The sequence below is a fragment of the Crinia signifera genome, chromosome 1, assembly GCF_055691185.1.
Source record: "Crinia signifera chromosome 1, ASM5569118v1, whole genome shotgun sequence".
Classification (NCBI taxonomy): domain Eukaryota; kingdom Metazoa; phylum Chordata; class Amphibia; order Anura; family Myobatrachidae; genus Crinia; species Crinia signifera.
This window is the reverse complement of record NC_139217.1, coordinates 268,762,083-268,786,194: the sequence shown is the minus strand read 5'-3', so window position 1 is coordinate 268,786,194 and position 24,112 is coordinate 268,762,083. Positions and strand designations below refer to the sequence as shown.

General features: G+C 44.8%; 1 long non-coding RNA gene across 1 annotated transcript; it reads left to right on the top strand.

The window, feature by feature from the left end:
• On the top strand, positions 1-23,894 carry LOC146074962 (uncharacterized). The gene is made up of 4 exons (XR_014473481.1): positions 1-404; positions 14,321-14,538; positions 22,338-22,484; positions 23,629-23,894. It is a non-coding gene; the product is annotated as an uncharacterized LOC146074962 (long non-coding RNA).
• Positions 23,895-24,112: the final 218 nt, after the last annotated feature.

The following is a 24,112-nucleotide window of genomic DNA, read 5'->3' as shown; positions in this document are numbered from 1 at the left end:
GCGTGGTGTGTGTGCTGCTGCTGCAGCAGCAACGGAGGGGCTAGGTGACGGCGGGCACACGTGTCGAGGGCGAGTGTGTGCTGAGGGGGAGGATCCAGAGGGACTCGGGAGGAGCCGGGGACTCTGGGAAGGCGAAAGTGAAGTGATCCCATTCCGCAGCCGCTGCCTCAGTGATTGGAAACGAAACTGATAGGAAGCAAGCAGCCGTGTCACATACAGAGCCGCCTCACACCCGTAACCCGCCGCTGGTGCTGCTGCCCCAGTTTCTGTCCGGCGCCCTGTGTCCTGGAATGTCAGCTGGTGCTGCATTCCCGCATTAGCCGCTACCCCCATACCCGCCCGGGGCGGGAGCAACGGGAGTCAAACGCGTGACCTGCCTACGCCGGAGCCCCGGTACCCAGCTGGTGAGTGATAGGAGTACCGGCCCCCATACCTCCCAACATGACCCTCTCCAGGAGGGACACACAATGCTCTGTTTCTGGACTTCCCGATAATGTATGATTGCCATCACCTGTGTGGTGAACACACCTTTCTTACCCATTAACCTGTTTATAACAGGTGATGGCAATCATACAATAAGAGTGAAGTCCAAAAACAGAGCATTGTGTCCCTCCTGGAATGGGTCATGTTGGGAGGTATGGGCCCCGCTACACCCAGACACACCTAGCTCTCATGTGTGTAACATACCCCCCCCCACTGCTCGTTTGTTTGTGTACATACACACATGCATAGCTCATAGGTGTATACTACCCTCACACACACACACGCCCACCTCCTGAGAGTTCACACATGTCCAGTGTCCACACACACACTATGATCAATAACCACTGTGATCACTATGATCTATAACCACAGTATGATCAATAATCACTGTGAGCATTTTAGTAAATACACGGTTCATATGTATAGGTCAGTGACTGATCTGAAAGTAAAAACTCCCCGCCATATGTTTTTTTGGGTGGGGATTGGAAGTATAGGGGGTATTCAATGTCCAACAGTTGGAATCCAATCTTCCGACTGTCGTAAACATTCCAACAGTGAGAACGACTGGACTGTGGAAAACGGCCACAAATTTGATAATCCATCATCCATTTTTGACCATGTAGATTTGTGACTTAAAAAAAATGGCTACATTGAATACCCCTCATAGTGTGCAAGCAAATAACATCTTCCTCTTGTGTAACAGACGTGTGTATATACAGTAATTATCTGCTTTAAGTGTGTACTCTCCAGGCCTTCATCACCTCCTGTTATTACAGTTGGGTGGGAATGCGCAGTTTCTACATAGTGCATAACAATTTAAAACCTAACCAGAATCAACTTTATTGGCCATGTGTGCTTGCGCACACTAGGAATTTCTTTGGGATTACAGTGCAGCATCAAGCAGGGATGAGGGATGGCGGGGAGCATTACGTCCATTTATTAAGACATTACATGCGGGGAACGCATACCCGCCGAGCTGCACAGCACCTATGCAGCCATCAGCGGCACCACTGGTCGTTGCAGCAGAAAGGTAGGTAACATTATAAGCAGGGACAGTACAGTTAACACACAGGGAACATATATGCCGCCAAGCTGCACAGTGCCTAATGCAGGCATGTCCAAACTGTGGCCCTCCAGCTGTTGTGAAACTACACATCCCAGCATGCCTTGCCATAGTTTTAGCATTCCCTAATAGCAAAACTGTGGCAAGGCATGATGGGATGTGTAGTTTTACAACAGCTGGAGGGCCATAGTTTCGACATGCCTGGTCTAACGGAAGAGGTTTTGTTGAAATTTACTGCAGAATGCTCATTAGCGCTGCCGATTACAGATGCCTATTTATCAAGATTCTTTCATTACTTTACACCATGCTCAGTTGGTGTAAACTGTTTAAGCCTGTGGTGGTATAGTAGCAGGAGAGTGATCTTCCAATCTCTATTTTGCCGCCTCTGTTCTTCTCCAAATCTGGAAACGCTGGAGTCTTTTATACCCCTTTCACATTGGACCCGGGTTATTGCTGTGTTGCTCATCAATGGGCTTGGGTGCAGGTACGGTGTAAAAAGCACCACAGCTTATAACCCGGGTCGGCCAACCTGGTAATTCGACCAGGGTTATATAAAGAGTTAAACCTGGGTCACCCTCTGAATAAGGGGTGAACCAGGTTTAATGTGAAAGTGCCAAATCCGGTTCGGCATCCTGGGTTTGACCCAGCTTTGCTATGTGAAAGGAGTATCAGAAATGTCAAAAACTCTTCCAGAATTCTGGGGAAGTACAATAACTTGCAAGGACAGTGGATATTGTTACCACTGCTCGTGCAAGTTACAATTAGTATGTAGAAGGGATCTATTTAAAGGGGTGCCGGACGCGATCCCGACAGTCATTTACCCGACGTCGGGATCCTGACTGTCAAAACTCTGACCTACTGGTGCCCGACAGCCACCGCTATTCTCCCACGTGGGGGTCCACGACCCCCAGAGAGGGAGAATAGAATAGGTGGCGAGTGTAGCGAGTCACCGTGCCCGCAGCGTGGCGAGCACAGCGAGCCCGCAAGGGGCTTTGTTGTGCTCACTATGCTGTCTGAGTACGGGAAGTCGGGATCCCGACGTCGGGCTAATGACTGTCGGTACCCTATACCACACCCATTCAGAGGTGTAAATTCATTCCAGTCTCCTGGAGGCAATGGAATTGCTTTGGAATTTGTTGCCCCCTCCTTCGAAAAAGGTGTGACAATGACTGGTGGGTCCTGGTCTGACTCACAAGATGCAGCGATCTCCAGTGTGAATGTGTCCCATCTCACAGTCCAATAGCAGTGGCGTGCACACTGTTTCTTGCTGCAGCGCAGGCAGAGAGGTACTAGGCAGGAGCCACCATGTCCTCTATTCGGGTGTGGTATAGCACACTGACAGTCATTAGCCCGAACTCGGGATCCCGACTTCCTGGACTCAGACAGCTACACTCCCCACCTATTCTATTCTCCCTCTATGGGGGTCGTGGTCCCCCACAAGGGAGAATAGCCGGTGGCCGTCGGGAACCCGAGTGTCAGGGTTTTAACAGTTTGGATTCCGATGTCGGTGTAATGATTTGGTTTGTCGACCACCCGGAATCCCTCTATTCCAGGTGTTAGCAGTGCTGGGACAGAGCTGATTAACTATGCACATTAACAGCAGTGGGTGTGCTGCAGAGCTGTATTGGAAAATCAGCGGTCACACCTGGGTCCCAATGTGAACCTCACAAGTGCTGCTGTAAATGCAGGAGTCAATGTTACATCCGACTTTCAGTAAATTTATACTGGTCTCTAAAATCAGCTTCCCTTACATCTATGGATGCCCATCCCGGGTCATTTTTTCAATCCCGGGAATCGGGACTGAAAAATGCTCAGTCCCAGTATTCCTGGGATTTTGGGATTGGCATCCCTAAAAGAAAAACCCAAATTTACTTACTTGGGAGCAGGTAAAAGCAGTCAGTGGTGGTGTGACATGTGTGGGTGTATGCTGAGCGCCATAGCTACTAAAGTGGAGCTGGGAGCGGGCGTTGTCCACCCTAATTACGTCCCACCCTTTATCACACTCGCATAGGAAGTGATACGATAATAATCCTGACCTAGTGTGAAACAGTCAAGCTTTTGATTCAACCAATAGAGTATTGTGCAACTTCCTAAGAAGGTACCTGTATTAAGATTATATTCAAGCCAAAGTGATTGCAGTCATGGACAGCGGCAGTGCCGTCCATCAATTCTAGTGTAAGGGGGAACTGCTCATCACTTATAAACATACATGTGATCTTGTTTGTAATATATATCGTTTATGGTTCCCTGGGGATTGGCTGAATACAGCAGCATGCTTCACACACTCCTATAAAACTAGTCAATGAGGGTCCTGGGGATGGCTTATACCCCTTTTACACCAGAGGTTGGACCCGGGATATTGCCTCTCCAGTCAGGGGCAGGGCATGGTGTAAATGGGCTGAAAAAAAATAACACGGGTACTGTTCCCCGGGAATCTGACCCGGCAAATGTTCAGGGTCGGACACGGGGCTTATCCGGGGCTCAGGGTGGTGTAAATGGTCATTATCCGGGTTATTTGGCAGGGAGAAGGCCGCAAAGAGCTGATTGGTGCTTCTGCGGCTCTGGCAGATAGTGTCATCTGCCGGAGACCTGCACATGGAGCAGCGCAGCAGCAGCAGAAGCAGCGTTACCACACTGTGTGCAGACTGTGCCCTACACTACAGCAACAGTCTGTGCTGGAAGCACTCTCCCCAGTGAGTTTACAGCCTCATCTGCAGGAACACACCCTGGCTGTCACACAGTGTGTCCCAGTGTGTTACAAGTTTGTATTCATACGCATCTTCATCTTTCTTTATGAGAATACATAACATCTATAAAGATTCCAATGTATGATGATTTTATGCATATTTTCAGCTTAATAAAGCAAAAAAACTTGAGGAGTGTCATGTTCCATTTGTTGTGACCTCATCAACAGGCCAAAAATCCATTTTTTAATGACAGCAGCAAGGAAAGGCAGGGCTGATCCGTTCTCAGTGTAAAAGGGCATTACCCGGGAATAACCTGGATTGAAGTGCAGTGTAAATGGGGTCTGAGGCAGGGCATGCCCTGGTAATTTCCCGGGTTCAATTTCCCGGGTCCTACCCGGCATTCTGGTGTAAAAGTGGTATTAGTGTGTTAAGCATGCTGATTCCTGGGTGCCACATGGAAATTTCACTAGCTCCTTTGAAATGTAAGATATATTTATTTTATATTTTGCAAGATAGTTTGGTTAAGGGAAACTTGGTGTGTTTACCCTGTGTGATAGTTTCTGCTTGAATCCTATATAGTAAAAGGCTAACACTGCTCCTTACCTCTATGGTAGGGATTCACCACTAGGTGGTGCCCAATGGAGCAAGTAAAGTATTTCGGCAGGCGAGCTCAACCGCCGCTGCTAACATGACCATTATTTGTCAAGTCATTTTGATTGGCTTGTAACTAGTGGGATATAAAAGGGTATGTATATCTTCTGTGACATCAAGAATAATTATACATGTGTATGCTGTGACATCAAGAATAATTGTACATGTGTATGCTGTGATACGAACAGGCATACAGCTGTTCCTATCATACCTGGTCTCATCAGCATTTAGCTGATGGGATCAGGTATGACATCGGGATGTTATGTCTGCATGTTACTATTTTGACACGACAGGCAACCTAACTTACACACCCAAGAGGATATTGAACACCAAAGGAGAAACAAATACATATAGAATTCATTTATCAGCTTTTCACACTGATTATTGCAAGGATAGTGTTCCTTCTAGGAACTGTAAATGGGGGCAGCATAAGGGGGGGATCCAGCCGCTACCGTCAGTAAAGGGGACGGGTGTGGTATGGGACTCCGACAGTTGGGATCCTGACAGTCATTATCCTGACGTCGGGATCCCGACTGGCCGGAGTCAGACAGCATGGCGAGCGCAAAAAAGCCCCTTGCGGGCACGGTGGCTCGCTACGCGAGCCACCTATTCTATTCTCCCTCTATGGGGGTCGTGGACCCCCACTAGGGAAAATAGCGGGTGTCCGTCGGGCACCCGGCTGTCGGCATTTTGACAGTCGGGTAAATGGCTGTCGGGATCCCGACTGTCGGGAACCCGTCCGGCACCCAAGGGGACAGGCTGTCCGCCACCGACATGAAAGGGGGAGGGCCTGGCCCCGCCAAAGACACTGCGCTGCCAGTGAAGGCATAGTCTTCTATGGCGGCGCTGGGCTTCCCCGGGGACAGGCAGCATGCTCTTTTAGCAGGGCTCTGCTAGAGGGGCAGGGTGTATTTTGCCTGTTAAAAATCAGTGCCATGCTAAAACAGCCTAGTGGGAACACTAGAGATATTTAACAGTAAACCGTGTGAAAAATTTATAAGCCCATAACCACTAGAATAGAACATACATTTTCACCATACACTGAAAGTGGACAGTAAGTAGAGAATAAGGTGTTGAGTAAGATCTCTGCTGCTTTTGACATTGTTGACCACTCTCTTCTCATACAAACAGGTCTTTCCTGGTTTTCATCCTACCTATCTGATTGCTCTTTCAGTGTTGGCTTCAGTGTTCGCTTCTCTGATACCACCTCCTCTTCACTATCTCTGTCAGTTGGAGTACTGCAAGGCTCAGTTTTAGGTCCTCTGCTCTTCTCAATCTATACCTCCTCTCTTGGCAAACAAATCAGCTCTTTCAGATACCAGTATCACATGTCTCAATATCCTGTTACATGCATCTAAAAAACATCCACGATACGACCCTATCTTACACACAACACTGCTAAAACATGCTAATCCATGCACTCATTATCTCTCGCATTGATTATTGCAATAGTGTCCTCATTGTTCTTCCCAAGAATAAACTGTTGCCAATGCAATGTATTTTGAACGTTGCTGCGGGGCTAAGCTCTGCCAGTCCCTCCATTGGTTGCCCATATTCTACTGTATTCAATATAAAATACTTCTATTCACATATAAAGCTATTAACCAAACCACACCAGCCTATAGCTCTTCACTTATCTCAAAATATCTCCCAACTAGCTCACTCTGCTCTGCACAAGATCTGCGTCTCTCCTGCATGGATCACTAGCTCCCATTCACTGCTACAGGACTTTCATAAGTCTTCATGGAATGCCCTCCCATGCACAATAAGACTCTCATCAAGCCTCCAAACTTTCAAGCGTTCCCTGAAAACTCACCTCTTCAGTCAAGCCTATAATATTTAGGTACTACCCAAATAACCCTCAGAGGCACTTCTGTATTATATAGCTTTTCTTCTGGACTTGTAACTTGGTGGGACTGCTATGCTATTACTGGTGCCTGTCCTTGTGTTTCCCTCCTATGTCCCTATAGATTGTAAGCTTGAAGCAGGGCCCTCCTTACTCCACGTATTGTATGTCTGTTATACTCAGTTTCTTCTTTTAGTCTTGTCAACATTTGTAAAGCACAACTGAATCTGCTGCTATAAGAAACTGTAAATTAAATAGAAACCTACTGTAGATGCATGACGTTACTAGTTACCAGTACATTTTAGTAGTTTAGATTAGAGTACACAAGTTAGTCCATGTTAATAGGGACCTTTTAAATGGAATAATGTTAGTTGCGGGTCAGCAATTAACAAGTACCATTATTGTTTTCTCTGTTAATTGTCAGCGCTGCAGCTGTCCAATTTAAAATCTCCAGGACACCGACATCTTTACTTGGTGTGGATAGTAATTTCAGGCTGGTATATGATATAAGCTACAGGTCAAAAGCAAGGAGTATACTTACGATAATACCTTTTCTCCGGAATACTTCATTGCAGCCTTAACATTGGGTTTATCCCTCTCACTCTTCCAATTAGACAGGCAGATTTTCCCCTAGGATCTAGCTCCTCCTCCTTCCTCCCCTATATATCTCAGCACCTCCCTGTTAACAGTAGTCTTTGAATGTCTCCGTCCTGATCCTAGGGAAAAACACAACAGGGAGGGTAATTTTTTTATGGGCTGCCATAAAGTATTCCGGAGAAAAGGTATTATTGTAAGTATAATCCTTGCTTTCTCCTTTATACTTCATGGCAGCCTTAACATTGGGATGTACCAAAGCAGTAGGGGGGCTTATACTATACCTCAAGCCAATACTTGTCTCAGTATCTCACTCCCAAAATGAGACTTGGAAACATCCAGAGCATAATGTTTGGAGAAGGTGTGCAGGGAAGACCAAGTAGCCGCTTGGCATATTTCTTTAGCTGAAACCTTCTCTAGCCCACGAAACCGCCATTGTCCTAGTTGAGTGAGCCTTAATACCTTCTGGTACAACATGACCTACTTTCTTGTAGGTAAACAAAATTACCTCTTTAAGCCATCGTGAAATTGACTGTTTCGACGGAACAAATCCCTTCTTTGCTCCCTGAGGAATCACGAATAGGGCTTCTGCTCAGCTGTCCTTTTCAAAAATATCTTAATAGCTCTGACGACGTCCAGTGTACGCAAGTTTTCTTCTCTTTTCCTGAGGGGATTTGGATAAAAAGAAGGCAAAATGATCTCCAGATTTAAATGAAACAATGAAACCACTTTCAGAAAGGATGGCCTGGTCCTAAGCACCACTCTATCCGGAAAAATCTTTAAATATTGCTCATTTATACATAACGCCTGGAGTTCACCCACTCTTTTAGCTGAGGTGATGGCTATCAGAAAAATCACCTTCCAGGTTTGAAATTTTAAATTAACTCTGTCCAATGGCTCAAACGGAGCCACCATTAAACCATTCAAAACTAAATTAAGGTCCCACTGTGGAACCATAGACCTAATTCTTGGTCGAATCCTCTTAATAGCTTATGTTCTGCCAATTTCCTGTCCAACAAAGCACTTAATGCTGATATATGTACTTTGATCTTAGCAACAGCAAGTCCTTTGTTAAAACCATCACATAGAAACTGTAATATCTGGGATATGTTTGGATTAGGAAAAATTAATTTGTCTCTACCAATTTGCGAATATTCTCCATATTCTATAGTAGATGGCTGATGACACTTTCTTCCTTGCCTGAAGAAGGACTTATACTACTTCTGGAGACAAATTCTTGTCTCTTAACTGTTGCCTCTCAATTTCCAAGCTGCTAAACTCAGTTTGTGAGGGTCTTGGCATTTGACCGGACCCTGACTCAGGAGGTCCTGTGTCACTGGAAGAAACAGTGGATCTGCCACCGCCATGTCCTCCAACATAGGGAACCAAGCCCTTCTCGGCCAGTATGGTAACACGATTATGACTTGAGCTCCCTCTGTCCTGATCTTCCATAATACTCTGTGGATGAGCGAGAACGGTGGGAAGACGTAGGTCAGGGCAAAATCCCACTTCTGGGGCAGTGCATCCACTCCACTTGACCCTTGCATCGGGAACCGTGAGAAAAACTGAGGAAGCTTCTTGTTTACTGCCGAGGCCATGAGGTCTATCTCTGGCTTGCCGAAGTGCTTTACTATCCATTGAAACACTGATTCCCTCAGTTCCCATTCCCCTGGGACTATACTTGTGCGACTTAGATAATCTGCCAGTTGATTGTCTTCTCCTGGGACATGTAGTGCCGATATTGACTGTAGGTTTTCTTTGGCCCATACCATGATATTCTGTACTTCTTTTAACAGCACTTGACTCCGCGTACCTCCTTGTCTGTTTATGTAAGAGACTGTTGTACGACGGTCCGAGAAAATACGCAGGTGTGACTCTGACTTCTTCACCAAAGAACTTTATCGCTTGCCACACTGCTCTTAACTTTGTGGTTGGAAGAGAATTCTACCTCTTGAGCTGACCATAGACCTTGACAAGTTCTGCCCAGCCCGTGAGCACCCCAACCAACGGCGCTGGCATCTGTGGTGATGACTTTGTACTGGGGACTTGCCAGTGACGACTTTCTTGGCCTTAATTGATCGATTTTCCCACCAGAGCAAGGTATTTTTTCTGAATTTTTATCCTTCTTTCCAACGGAATTTTCCTTCAGGTGTAACTTAGAAGAAACCACTACAGAGGTCTCATCCTCCACCTTGCCCATGGAATTACTTCCACTGTGGAAGCCATCATGCCCAACAGGCTCATAGCCGACCTCAGGGATACACTGTCGCTCTCGTAGATTAGGATGATTAACTGATGGATTTTCTCACATCTTTTTTCGGTCAACGACTTTTGGAATGACATGGTATTTATTAACACCCCTAAGAATTTACTGTTTTGTACCGGTTTTAAGCAACTTTTCTCCCAGTTTACCAGCCACCCGTGCTCCTGAAGAAACTGGATAGAATAATCTCTGGCTGCTACAGCTTCGTTTTCTGATTGCGCCACAATCAAGAGGTCATCGAGATAGGCTCAAATGATGATCTTCCTTCTTCCTAACTCCTCTATCAGTACTACCAAAACCTTGGTAAAAACCAGAGTAGATGAGGTAAGGCCTATTGGGAGGCAAGTGAACTGATAATGTTCTCCTATGCAGAATCTTAGGTATTTTCTGTCGCTTGGTGTGATGGGGATGTGGAAATAAGCATCTCTCAGATAGAGACCATATAATCGCTTCTTCTGATTCCCATAAGAATAGACTTTGTGGTCTCCATATGGAATTTATTTTCTTTATGCGATTGTTTAAATTTCTTAAATCTAGTATAGTTCTGTAACCTCCAGAACTTTTGCTTACTATGAACAGACGGGAGTAAAAGCCTGACCCCCTTTCTTCAACGGGTACTCTTACGACTGCACCTGAGACAATGAGCCCCTCTAAACTTGACTTCAGCGCTTCTCTTTCTATCTTCGAAAGAGCAAGCCTTGAACTTAAAAATTTCGCCCTTCTTGGCCTTGAAAGAAATTCTAGGCGGTAACCTGAGGTAACCACCTTCAGCACCCACTTGTCTTCTATGGTCCGCTTCCAAATGTGAGCAAATTTTAGCAGCCTTCCTGCTACCGGAACCTGCTCCACAGGAGGCCCACTGACACTACTTCTGTCCGGTTCCAGAACTTTCGCCTCTTTTCTTAATATATTGGCGAAAAAATGCTTGCGATGTGCCTGAGGCATATCTTTCACGAAAAGGCCTACCTGGCCTGTACGATCTGGCTTGTCTATATGATGACCTTGCAGAATAAGTGGGAAACCTCCCCCTTTTGTCTTGTGGCAATCTTACTGATTTGCCCCCTGACATTCTTTGAATCATTTGATCCAACTTACTGCTGAAAAGAAAGGCACCTTCATACGGCAATGTAGCCAATTTGTTTTTCGAATGTGAGTCTGCTGCCCACGACTTTAACCACAAAGCCCTTCTAGCAACAATGCCTGACGTCCGAGATTTGACTGCAAAATCTAATCCGTCTAAGGATGCTTAGTTTTTGCTAATTTGGTCACGGGACACCTTTTCTTGTAAGTCCTCCTGCAGTGTGGAACACCATATCCAAATATGCAGCCTTTTTTTTTTTTTTTTTTTTTTTTTTTTTTACATGTGTTTTATTGAAAATTTGCACATTAAGCACTGTACATGCAAACAAATTGAAACATCTTCAGTCATCATAGCAAGGATTGCAGTATTTAGGTAGTATATATTGTTAATGTGAGATTGTCATCATAAACTGTGACCATATAATCCTTACAAATCTAATAATACCAATGATATTGAAGTTTTGGTAACTGGAAAAATGAACATTTAGACAAATATATGTGTGCTTCTACATAGTAATCTTATGCAGCCTTTTTAAGGCACTCTCCATTCTCTTCTCCATCGTGTCTTTTAACGATGCCCCATCCTCCAGGGGAATGGTTGTACCTCCGACACTGCCGCATCCACCTTGGGAATGCTACACCATTTTAAAAATTCTTCATCTTCAATGGGAAACATTTGATCAATTCTCTTAAATGAACCCACTCTTTTCTCAACACTAAGCCATTCCTTAGACAAAATATCTTTAACTACATTGTGCACCGGAAAACATCTCCCTTTTTTAGATCTGTCCTCGAACAGGGCATCAGTCAGATTTCACAGGCTGTTTGTAGTTAGAATCCTATAATTAAATAAACGCTCCCCTTCCGGCACTTCACCAGATCCATCTTTATCGGGATAACCATCCCCAGATCCACAATCATCATCCTTATCCAGACTAGTCTGTGATCTAGACTTCTTATTTCCTAAGAATTCGTCTTTAGTGACAAAGTTCTTTTTCATCCAGGTCATTAACTCCGAAATCTGTGATACATTTGGAGCAGCATCCCTCCTTGCTAAACAATCCTGGGTACTTGTGTATTATCTGGGCGCCCACATTTTTTCATCGCACGTTAAAAAATTGCGTTGCATCGCATACACTCATATCGCATGCGATGCAGCGCGATTGGACCCAATTTTTAATCGCACAGGCACCCAGATGCCTGATTCTTATGTTAAATGCCCCCCCCCAGACCTGATTTTTCATTGTACACCCACCCTGATGGGTGATTACTATGTTAAATGGCCCCCCGTTGTTAACGCCACCCCAGTATCAACGCAAACCCGAAGCGTGGTGAGCACAGCGGTACGCGTCCTCCGACCTTTTTCATACCCCCACTATCCACGTGGCGAACGGACGCGTAATACCTGTGAAGTAATGCGCTGGTATTACGCGGGGCTCGCCACGCTTGTGGCTAGCTGCGCTCGCCACACTATATAAGATCAACTCCACGCCGACGTGGATAGTGGGGGTATGAAAAGGTCGGAGGACGAATATCCAAGTTGGTGTGGAGTTGATTTTATATAGTGTGGCGAGTGCAGCAAGCCACCGAGTCCGAAGCGTGGCAAACGGACGCGTAATACCTGTGAAGTAATGCGCTGGTATTACGCGGGGCTCGCCCTTCAGGCTTCCCCGCAGTCTAGATCCAAACAGCCGCAGAAGGAAGCCACAGCAGGGTAAGAACGCCATTACTCACATGGGAATACCATTAGCTGCTATACTTAATTTCCATCCCTGCCACCGGCCCGGACAGCATAACAGGCTCAAGGCACCACCAACCTGCACTGCCCAGGACCCAACAGCATAACCAGCTTGCTTGGTATTTCAAAATAAAAGCCAAAATACTAACTAACTACCTGTCACAGACAGAGGAGACAGAAAAAATACTACTGTTAACAGGGAGGTGCTGAGATATATAGGGGAGGAAGAGGAGGAGCTAGATCCTAGGGGAAAAACTGCCTGTCTAATTGGAAGAGTGAGAGGGATAAACCCAATGTTAAGGCTGCCATGAAGTATGAAGGAGAAAGGGTTCTCTAAACTAGGACTACAGATGCACTCAGCCTTTTGAAACTTTTTTGAGACATGTGATTGGCCTCAGTTGCTAAGGTTGCTGGTGGTCAGGGATTTCCATGTGTACTCCCTACAAGCGTGGGGTGAGGGGGGGTCAAGGGCTTATGTAAGCCGATAGCAACAAGATGCATAGCTTTTATTGGCTTCAACTGACAAGCCAATGATCTGCAGATTGTTTTGTGCATTCCTGTTCTCAAAGCCCTCTATTTTACATGACTTTCAGTAGTTGTAAACTACAGAAAAGTAGTTGCGGTTACAAAAGCTTTTCAAGTAGGGGACAAATGATATTTATATATTTCATTAGTCCGTTGCAACAATTGTGAGCTGTAATGTCATTCGATTACCTCATTGTCAAAAGACAGATCATCAGCAGAAAAATTCTTAAGGTGGGTACACATGGGGCAATATGATCGTTGGCAATCATATTGCTCAGCAATCATATTGCTCAGTGTCCCATTTTCATTAGCGACCAGAGATGGTTGCTGATGACATGTCACACTGCTGGGGGAAGGCAGGGGAAGTCGCTGGTCGGACCAGCGACCGTTAGGGGGCTGAAAACGGGAGCACACACCCGGCAATTTTTATCGCCGGTGCACACTCCAATTGCTGGCAATTTGGTCGCTCAGTGACCATATTGCCAGCAATTTTTTTTGCTCTTGTGTACGCACCCTTAGCCTTCACTAATGCTGTTTGTCCACTTGTACAGTATCATTTGCTGCTTAGCCACAGACTTCTCCATTTCTCTCCAAGGGTTGCGCTAGCATGCCCTAGGGGATAGTGTGGCATGAAATACCGCCTGTCTGCTAAAAAAAAAACCCCTGAAACCCCATGTCGATCTTGTGACTGTCGACCTAGCCCATGTTGACCTAATGCTTGTGTCGGCCTAACTTTAAACAGAAATAAATTATTGTTTCAAACTAGTATGCTACAAATACTTAAGTAATGGCATAAAACAGGATGAGCAATCAAAAAAAATCTGTGATTACAATATGCTGGTGTGTGTGTACTTCACTGATTACTGATATAAAGGTACAAAAAACATAGAAAAAGCTGATCAGTGGAACATTGTTAACCCTCTGCTGCCTGCCACAACATAGAAACATTAGCATAAAAACTGAGAATTTTGCAGTGTAATAGTTATGCCGAACTGACTAAGCTAAGGAAAGATCTTCTGTTTTATTGTGAAAACGGGATGTTGCCCATAGCAACCATTCAGATTGTGTCTATAACTTTGCAGGATGCAATAATGAAATTATAGCTAGACTCCGATTGGTTGCTATAGGCCTGGGGTAGCCAACCCTAGTCCTCGAGAGCTACCAACAGTGCATGTTTTGCAGGTCTCCTCACAGAATCACAAGTAAGCTGATTAGCTCCATCTGTGTGTCTTTTAAAATGTGTCAGTGATTAATGAGTGCAGCTGTGCAGCAGCTAGGTTGTCTGGAAAATGTGAACTGTTGGTAGCTCTCGAGGGCTAGGGTTGGCTACCACTGGTCTAGTAGAACTTGTCTTCCAATTATCATTAATAATTTTTTTTTTTTTTTTTAGCAAAAATGCTGGAGACTGATAAAGAACATGTTTCGAAGATGCTGCGGTCTGTCTTGCAGTCAAACAAACATGGTGTAGTTTTACATCGTTTACAAAGCGAATATAAATCCCTCACTGGAGAATTTATTCCTTTCAAGGAAATGGGTTTCCACACTCTTGAAGCCTATGTGAAAGCCATCCCAACAGTAGTAAGGATTGATGTCAACCGTGTTGGCGAGGTAATGTGTTCGATCTTGATGCTAAATATTAATAAAATGTGCTGTAATCCTGTAGTAGATACTCAAGCGTAAACACCTTGGAGAAACTTGGTGAAAAATTAATGTGAATTTTGGTAAATTATGGGAAGACTATGCTTTTTCACGGCATTATGTGTTGTTGTTTTTTTTGGCGTGATGATTATACCGTTCTCTCATAAACTATGCATTTGTTTGTTGTGCTCCTTTGCCAGAAATGTGCACATTTATGAATTAGAATGCCATAGTCTTGTTATAAGCAGATGCTGCTTCTCTATTTTGTATATTGGCCGTTATTCCGTTAACAAAAAAAAGTAACATTGGCAGCAGGTTTAGAATAATCTGTTAATTGTTAAGTCAATACCAATTGAATTTTAGGTATATTTCCTGTATCATCATATTCATTTTCATCAGCTACAGGCTAGTATACAGTACTGTCCATTTAAGAGAAGAGAGTCCTGTTGTGATAGAATAACTGGACTGGATTTTCATCGTCAAAGCAGTCTGACTCGGTGAATGGATTGGACTTGCTGGACTGCATTTGGATTTGATTGTTGCTTGCGTCATTGGGAATGTCTGAATCTATATAAGTATACACTGTAGGATTTTTTTTAGGGCAGGGTGCTGGCCACCGAGCAGGGCACATTTTACGTTAGAAACAACAAATCATATTTAAAAAAAATTGCTCACTGCACCAGTATTACTCCCGTTGCACATTGTCGCACCGTAATCCCTATTATACCACACACAGTAATGCCTAGAACATAATATACCACACACCATCATTCCTATAAAATTATTTGCCACACACCATAATGCCCATTACACACTATGATTCTAACCCTAATATGTCTCCACATTCCAACACCCCCTTCATGCCAGCCTGCTCGACCCCCTAATCTGCCAGACACACACACACAATTTCATCAGCATCCCCCCCCACCCTGGTATCCTGGGACTTTACGATTCATGCAGCCAGCAGCTCCATAGCACAACAGCTTGGGGAGCACCCTGCAGACCCTGCCCGTGCTGGCTCCATTGTTCCGCCACAGGCAGAAGGCTCCTCTCCCCGGGCTCTGGCCTGTGAGTTCTCTCCTTCCTCTCCAGGCTCCTGTCCCTTCACTCGCTGCTCGTCTCCTCACCTCCATCTCCTCACACCTCTCTGGCTGGGATAGGAGGTGGTGGGACCGCTGCAGCGTCTTCACTGTCCTGTGTCCGGGTTCGCTGGGCATTCACACCTTGTATCTTCCCGGGCGTCTCCTTCCTCCTGGGCTGTCATTAAGGCGGCTGCTTGCGGCTCCTTCACATTGACTGAATAGTATTGCACAGGGGAGGGCGACACCTGGAAGAGCTGACAGTCGCTGTAAGCATAGAGCTCAGCAGCTGTCAGCGCGGTGGTGGGCGGGTGTATTCGGGAGTCTATAATATGGGCATGGTGCAGCGCCCTGCAAAAAATTCTTGGCTGGAACCTTAGATTGTACAAAATTAATGTTTATTCTATACTGGCAAGAAACAAGACATGGTAGGAGGAGCTTATGAAACACCATTATAAATTCACCATAATAGAGAATACACTTGTCACCAAATAACTAGTTGCACATCAATATTTATTGTATGAACATGTGAACTAATGACCCCCCCCCCCCCCAATAACTAGTTAAGCAATTTGAAGTTTCCAGGTTGCTTAGTTAGTCCATATTTACTCACCTTCCGAAGCAGTCACTGACCCTCACTAGCAATGTCTTCTGCCGGCCCGCACAAAGGGCGGATGGAGGATGATGTTGATGACGTGCAGGGTCAGCTACATAACTGGTATACACTAGACCTGGGGTAGCCAACTCAGTCAGCAACATAACTGGTATACACTAGACCTGGGGTAGCCAACTCCAGTCCTCGAGAGCTACCAACAGTTAATATTTTCCAGATCTCCTCACAGAATCACAAGTGAAGTAATTAGCTCCACCTGTGGATCTTTTAACATGCGTTAGTGAGTAATGAGTGCACCTGTGCAGCACCCAAGTTGTCTGGAAAATGTGAACTGTTGGTAGCTCTCGAGGAGTGGAGTTGGCTACCACTGCACTAGACAATGTGTCCAATATGGCGGCCCGATCCACTGGATTGAATGGCATATAATCTAGTGCAAACATGGGCTACGTGTAGCTCTACAGCTGTTGTGAAACTACCCAGCATGCATTGCCACAGTTTTGGCATTCCCTAATTGCAAATCTGTGGCTAGGCATGCAGGAACTTGTAGTTTTACAACAACTAGAGAGCCACACGTTACCCATACCTGGTCTAGTGCGTACTAAGCTTAACACTGTGAACCTTTTTGTATATTATGTCCTTTCATTTCAACCCTAGGAATTCCCTCAACATCTCATGCATTCCTCAACCATCCTCCACACTGTGGGTTGGAAACTGCTGTGGAAGTACACATGCCAACATACCCAAACAGCAATACTGAACCAAGACATGCTGTAATGTGTAGTTCCACAGCATCTGGAGTGCCACAGGATGCCTACCACTGGTGTAGAAGATGGTAGATGGATGTCTATCCCTTTTCTACACCATTGTTCTCAAACTCTATCCCCATGGGACATTTACCAATACACCACCCCAGTCCCCACCATCAGTGGGGAGACTCCATATATTATGGAGCTTCACTGCATCCTAAATATTTATACTTCTACACCTGCTACTGGTTTCTGTGGAACTCAAAACACTCCACCTACCGTGGCCTAGGCTACTAAGACATGCTGAGTCTTCTAGCCAACACTGTCTCCTTCAAGGCATTACTATATACAGTTGAAACTCGAAAAATTTGAATATTGTGCAAAGGTTCACTTATTTAAGTAATTTCACTTTAAAATGTGAAACTAATATATTATATAGACTTATTACATGCAAAGTGAGATATTTCAAGCCTTTGTTATAATTTTGATGATTACGGCTTACAGCTTATTATAACACCAAATCCAAAGTCTCAGAAAACTAGAATATTGTGAAAAGGTACAATACAATAATGTAGGATCAAAGTGTCCCACTCTAATCCGCTAATGAATCTAAAACACCTACAGTACAAAGGGTCGCTGTGCCTTTAGATGGTCTCTCAGTATAGTTCAGTAGAGCAGGTGCAGAAAACCATCATTATCGCCTCACACAAGTGGCCTTATTCTGATTCACTCGCCGTTCGGGGGGGGGGGGACTAAAGACTGATTGTTGGTTTAAGCATGCACAAAACAGTTGCCCTGGTAAATAATTAGAGGACTGGAGCTGTTATAGTGTACATATTGCCCAGCAGACAAAAACTGGGTCTGAGCACAAGGCCTGTATAGCTACTACTAAGAGGGCCAAAGGTGCCCAAGCTGTTGTTGAACTACACATCCCAGCATGTCATGCTTTTAGTTTTGCTTTTTGGCCATCTAAAACTGCTGGCATGCTGGAGGGCCAAAGGTTCCCCATCCCTTAGCTACAGGATGCTTGAGGGAAGGAAGAGTATTCAGGTGTGTTCAGTCCAACAGACAATTACAGATATTGGGGCAGATGTATTAAGCCTTAAGAAGAGATAAATGTAATGGTGCCCACACATGCACCGATCCCGGCGGTGCTATGCGATGGGGTGCGCGCTCCCACGGCACCTCATCGCACAGTACAAAAAGTATGTGCAGCACATACTTTTTGTACTAGCTTTTTATCGCATCGCATGCACAAGGCATACGATGCGATGCTATGTGTGCTAGTTAAGCACAGAACGCACGCCGGGATCGACGCGTCTGTGGGCACCTTAAAGGCCCCCATACGCTATGCGATTTTCGGCCGATTTCACCCGATTTCTGCCCTTTGGGCCGATAAATCGGGTGAAATCGGCCCAAAATCGCAGGTGTTTGACATCTGATTTGATCTGATGCGCGGTCCCGCGCACATCGGATCACGGCGTCGGACCTGCTGAACATCAGATATATCGGAATCTGACCCATCATGGGTGCTTTTTAGCACCCATGATGTTCAGATCCGATATATCTGTGGGTACCTGGGGGAGCGGCAGGCGAGGACCGCAGGCGGCGCAGATGGAGACGGGGGGCGCGGCGGGAGAATAGGAAGAAATCCTATTCAAAAGACCGGGCGGCCGCTGATTGGCTGAGCTCTCAGCCAATCAGCGGCCGCCCGGTCTTTTGAATAAGATTTCTTTATATTCTCCCGCCGCGCCCCCGGTCTCCATCTGCGCCGCCTGCCGCTCCCCCAGGTAGCCGTCAATGCAGGTGGGGGGGGGGGACGCTGCGGGGGACAGACGCTGCGGGGGACACAGAGGTGACAATTATTTACAGCTGAGTCGGGCAGGGGGAGCCGGGAGCTGTCACTGTCAGTACGGAAGGAAAAAAAAAAAGCCCATACAATGAATGGGCAGCCTGTGATTGGCTGAGCACTCTCTCAGCCAGTCAGCAATTGGCTGAGAGCGCTCAGCAGCCAATCACAGGCTGCCCATTCATTGTATGGGCTTTTTTTTATTTTCTTCAGTACAGACAGCTCCCGGCTCCCCCTGCCCGGCTCAGCTGTAAGTAATTGCCGCCTCTGTGTCCCCCGCAGCGTCCGTCCCCCCAGCCGCCTCAATGGCCCCCTGCTCCCTTCACATTGCAGCTCCCTGGGAGTTGCAAATGATACATCGCATGCGATGTATCATTTGCAAAACTTGGCACATCAAGTGCCAAATCGTGTGTCCCTCTCCCGGCGAGCTGCAGGGGGGAATCAGGTCCGACTTGTCCTTAGGACAAGTCGGACTAATGTATGGGGGCCTTTAGGGTGATAAAGAGAGATAAACGTCCAGCCAATCACATTGTAACTGCTGTGTCTGAAAAAAGTCAGTAAGGAGCTGATTGGCTGGATGTTTATCTCTCCTTATCACCCTTGCATTTATCTCTTGTTAAGGCTTAATACATCTGCCCCAATGTGAATTGGAGACCATTTCAGGTGGCTTCTTACTGAACAGTACACTACATATTACATTGTCATGACTTATACCGGTAAACATTATACAATGCTGTACGTTGCATTTCAACTAAATGTACAATCCATGCCTAGAGGAATTAAAGCTATTTTTTAAGCTAATTCAAGCTATATTAAGGGCATATGGTTATATTTCTATTGATCTATTCCATTTATCGTGTTCTATATTTGAGAGTTCTGGTACCATGTGTGGAGGTTTGTTATAAAACATCTTGAATACATCCCTTTTACCCAGGAGGTTGGGTCATGGCAATCTCGGTGGCTGTCAGGAAGTCCATTCTCCGCATCTTTAACTTGTTTTCTTTTTACTTTGTTCCAGCTTCATAATTAAGGGCCTTTGAGATTTTCATTTACTTCGTGTGTGTGTGTGTGTGTGTGTCTGGTACAGTGCTTTTAAGCTGTTCCTCTGTGTATAATATGGCTAGACTAATGCTGGGTGCACACTTGAGAAATGGAACAACTGCCACATGTCTAATGGACTAACAGATTTGACAATATTGGTAAGTGTTATGTACAAACAATATTGTGCATACACACTTACAATACGACTCCAAACATGGTTGGCCACAGAAACAGATATCGCATTACCCTCTCCAAAATTCTGCAAAGTACTAAAACACAGTGGTTCTGGACTGCTTCCTCCCTAAAACCAGCTTGTAGTAAAACTCACCAGCCTCCCCATTGTCAAAGACCACTCTTGTAGTCATATATGACCATTGCTCTACAATGGCCTCTGTTGTGCTCTATAATAGGTTTGTGAAGGAAGTGAAATGCTAGTTTCTTAGGTGTGCGGTGCTGCATTTATACGGTTCTGTGTTTTGACAATTTGCAATTCTAATCATAATTGTAGCCCTGATTATACACAATCTGGTTGTTAACTGTAGAGTCACACACTCTTTGCATATTGACTGTAGAGTCACACACTCTTTGTATATTTCTGATTGTAATTTCTTCTGTTCTACTTTTCGCTTGTTACAGCATGGTGATTGTTGTTTGCTCCATTGTTACACCCCCCTTACTTTTGTCAATGTTCTTGTCTGATCATTTTATTTACTGTACATACATTTATTTAAATGTGCCCTGTATTTGAAATGTGGAGGTCCGTTATTAACAAGTATAATTTACTGTACCTATACACCGAAATAAGTTATTAGAATCTTCCATGTAGCTCTTTTCCCAGTGCTCCAGACAGGTTTTTTTATTCCACATTAAAGCCCAGCAGGTAAGTAAATATAAAAAAAAAATTCGGATTAGGTCACAGGTTCTCTTAAATGTTATTGGTTATTCAAACAGCATTATGGATTTGATACCAGTGCTTTGTTGAAATGCTAAGTATTTGAGCAGACCCTGTCACACAGATAGTTTAAGGAGCTCATTATAAGAAATGAAAGTGTTGACTATCTTTTGCTTCAATTAAAATACTAAGTCGCCACATGTGATTTTAGTCCTGGAGAGAAGTTACAATAGCCAAGTCCCCTTCAACTTTTTACTTAAAAAAAAAAAAAGCAATATGTAGTGCAATATGTAGTGTGGCGTGTCTGCCATGAATGCTAACACTCCATTAGTGCGCCAAGTTAGTGTTGTCGTTGTGAGGTATTCTCTCACCTGGGTGTGGATCTTGGGGTCACCGGTTATCGGGCGACATGGATAATAAAAAATGAAAAAGGTAAATGCATTCTCATGCATCGACCATTGTCATGTTGACCTTTTAGCTTGTGTCAACATGTTGATTTATTGACTCTGGACCTATTATCCAGATCTCCTCTCGCCTGCCCGCAACATTCTGCCAGCTTACTGCAGTTGGGCGCCTCTCCTTGTTGCTGCCGGCAGTGGCGGACTCTTCTGATCCCAGAGTGTAACCCATGCATGGCGTACAAGATTTAAGCTGAGCAGTATCCCTTGGACTGAACATTTGGAAGCTGCTATGTCAAGTTTTGTCTCCCTGTACTGTTCCATTGTACTGCGAAACACTTGTGGCGCCCTATAAATAAAATTATAATATAAGGAAACGCTATGCTTTGCTTTTTTTTCTATAATTGTTTGTGAACATAACATGGGTCAGTACGGATGGTGTAATGGTTAGCATTGCTGCCTCACAGCGCTGAGGTCATGGGTGCGATTCCCACCATGGCCCTAACTGTGCAGAGTTTTGTATATTCTCCCCGTACTTGCATGGGTTTCCTCCGGGTACTCCGGTTTCCTCCCACAATCCAAAAATATACTGGTAGGTTATTTGGCTTCTAACAAAATCAACCCTGGAATGAATGTTTGTGCGTGTACATGTGGTAGGGAATATAGATTGTAAGCTCCACTGGGGCAGGGACTGATGTGAATGTTCAAATATAGGTGACGCATCTAGGCTGACGGGGTGTGACATCATCACCCAACACTGGCGCCAGTCTATGCAGTACCTAATGTTCTTGTGCATGGGGGTGGGAAACCTTTATAGGTAAGTCATTTTCACATTCTTCTTTGTACTCTGATGAAGGATTAAAACTCTGCAACTAGTAAGCACCTTTAGCTGCTTGTGGTGTCAGCTTTATTGCAATCGTACCAAGTCCTCTTATTGACTGCCACCAGTGCCACACACAATGCTGTACTATCTTCTCTCGGAGGGCACCGGGGCTATTATACTCAGTCGGATTAAGCCTCAATTAAGCCTCATCCCCTGAAAAGTACCTTGGCCTAGCCATAAGCTCTACTGCTCCGACTGTATGAACATATATTTTATAATATGCTAGATGAACTAAAATTAAATAATAATGTTTTATTTGTTTTCCAAGGCTACAAGACATGGATTGGAATGATATATGTGGATCACTATCATACTAACCCGGTGCTTGTATGTTTCTGCAACATTCTTCTGACAATGAGTGCCGAGAAGAGGCTGAGCGAGTCACCTGCATACTATGCATTTAGTAATACAACAGGTTAGTGACACAGTTCTCTTTCTCACCTCTAAATCTTATAAATCCCAAATGCCACCAAATCCTGGCCACATTCTAGACAACTAAATTGCTGCCATATGTGTCTGAATTAATTTAATTCAATAGCACTGCATGCACCATGTCTGTTCACCATTGCCATTCTGTTCCACTCACATTGGAGCTTTGAAGTATTGACTGTAGCCATAATGGTATCTTCATTGCATTCATGGGACTAAGGGCCTGATTCAAACATAATCGCTAATTAAAGAATTCGCAAATCGAGCCGTTATGGAACCACTGTACATGCTTAATGTTCGCATTGTGCATGTGTGAGGGTGAATAGTGACAGATAATGAATCAAAAACGTAATCCTCTCGCAATTTCACTGACAGGAAGGCAGCGTTTGTAGGTGGTAACCTGCTGTTTTCCTGGTGTGTTGGAATAAATGCAGGCATACCCAGACATTTTTGAGGAGGGTTTGTGAAGTCACGTCCACCCTGTCTCAGTTGCAGATTAGTGGAAGCCTCAGACATAAGGTGCCCATACACTTGTCCAATTTGAGCCAATTTCATCCGATCCCGACGCATCGGGCCAAGAAGTCAGCCAAAATCGGATGTGTTTGACACCCCCCTCAGGTCTGAAGTGTGGTCCCATGCCAAGGTACAATGTGCGCTCTTATGGGTCGTTAACGCCATCTGTGCAATACAAACATGGGAGCAGATCGTTAACGCATGGCATTGACCTTTTGACTGTCGACCTAACCCATGTGTCGACCAAGACAATTGTTGACCTTGCCCCATGTGGCCATGTCGACCTAGACACCTGATGACTTTCCAGCCCCAAAGGTGTCGACCTAATGATTGTCGACCATCTTAAGGTCGACCCATCGATCGTATCCCGTAATACAGGCTTAACAGTCTTAACACTGCAATATTATGAAAAAGAGTCATATACAGCTCATCCCTATGCAGGGCTAGGCTACCGCTAGAAATTGTGTGGCCTGGGAATGATTTCTGCTTAGAAGTTCAGCCATGCGTGAAACCATTTACATAAGAATTTGTGATTGCTAAAATGTGTCATGGTTTTGGATCTACATGTTCTTTAGGTTTAGCTGCCCAGAAAACATATCATTTTTCTTCTTTTACAGGACCTCGTACATCAGTAAAAGCCAGAACAAGATGGCTCCTGTATTATACTCTCTTGAAAAACCCTAGACTCCTAATACAAAGGAAACTAAAAGAAATGAATAATGTTGATTTGGGGAACATGGTGACACAGACCAGACTTATTCAAGCTTCTGTAATGGAGGCTGAAATAAGAAATAACCAAGAAAGACCAATTGATGTAAATTGTGTGGAAATACATGAAAGGCGCTAAATACTTATTTAAGAATTGAAGAGTGTATGGAGGGAGAGAGAGGGCCAGATGTACTAAGCTTGAAACATGATAAAATGGAGCGTGATAAACTGCCAGCCTATCAGCTTCTACCTGGCATGTCACAGGCTGTGCTTGAAAAATTACCGGATGGAGCTGATTGGTTGGTGGTTTATCACTCTCCATTGTATCACTTTTCAAGGCTTAGTACATCTCACGGAGATAAAGCGAGGGAGCGAGATACAAAAGCATTTACT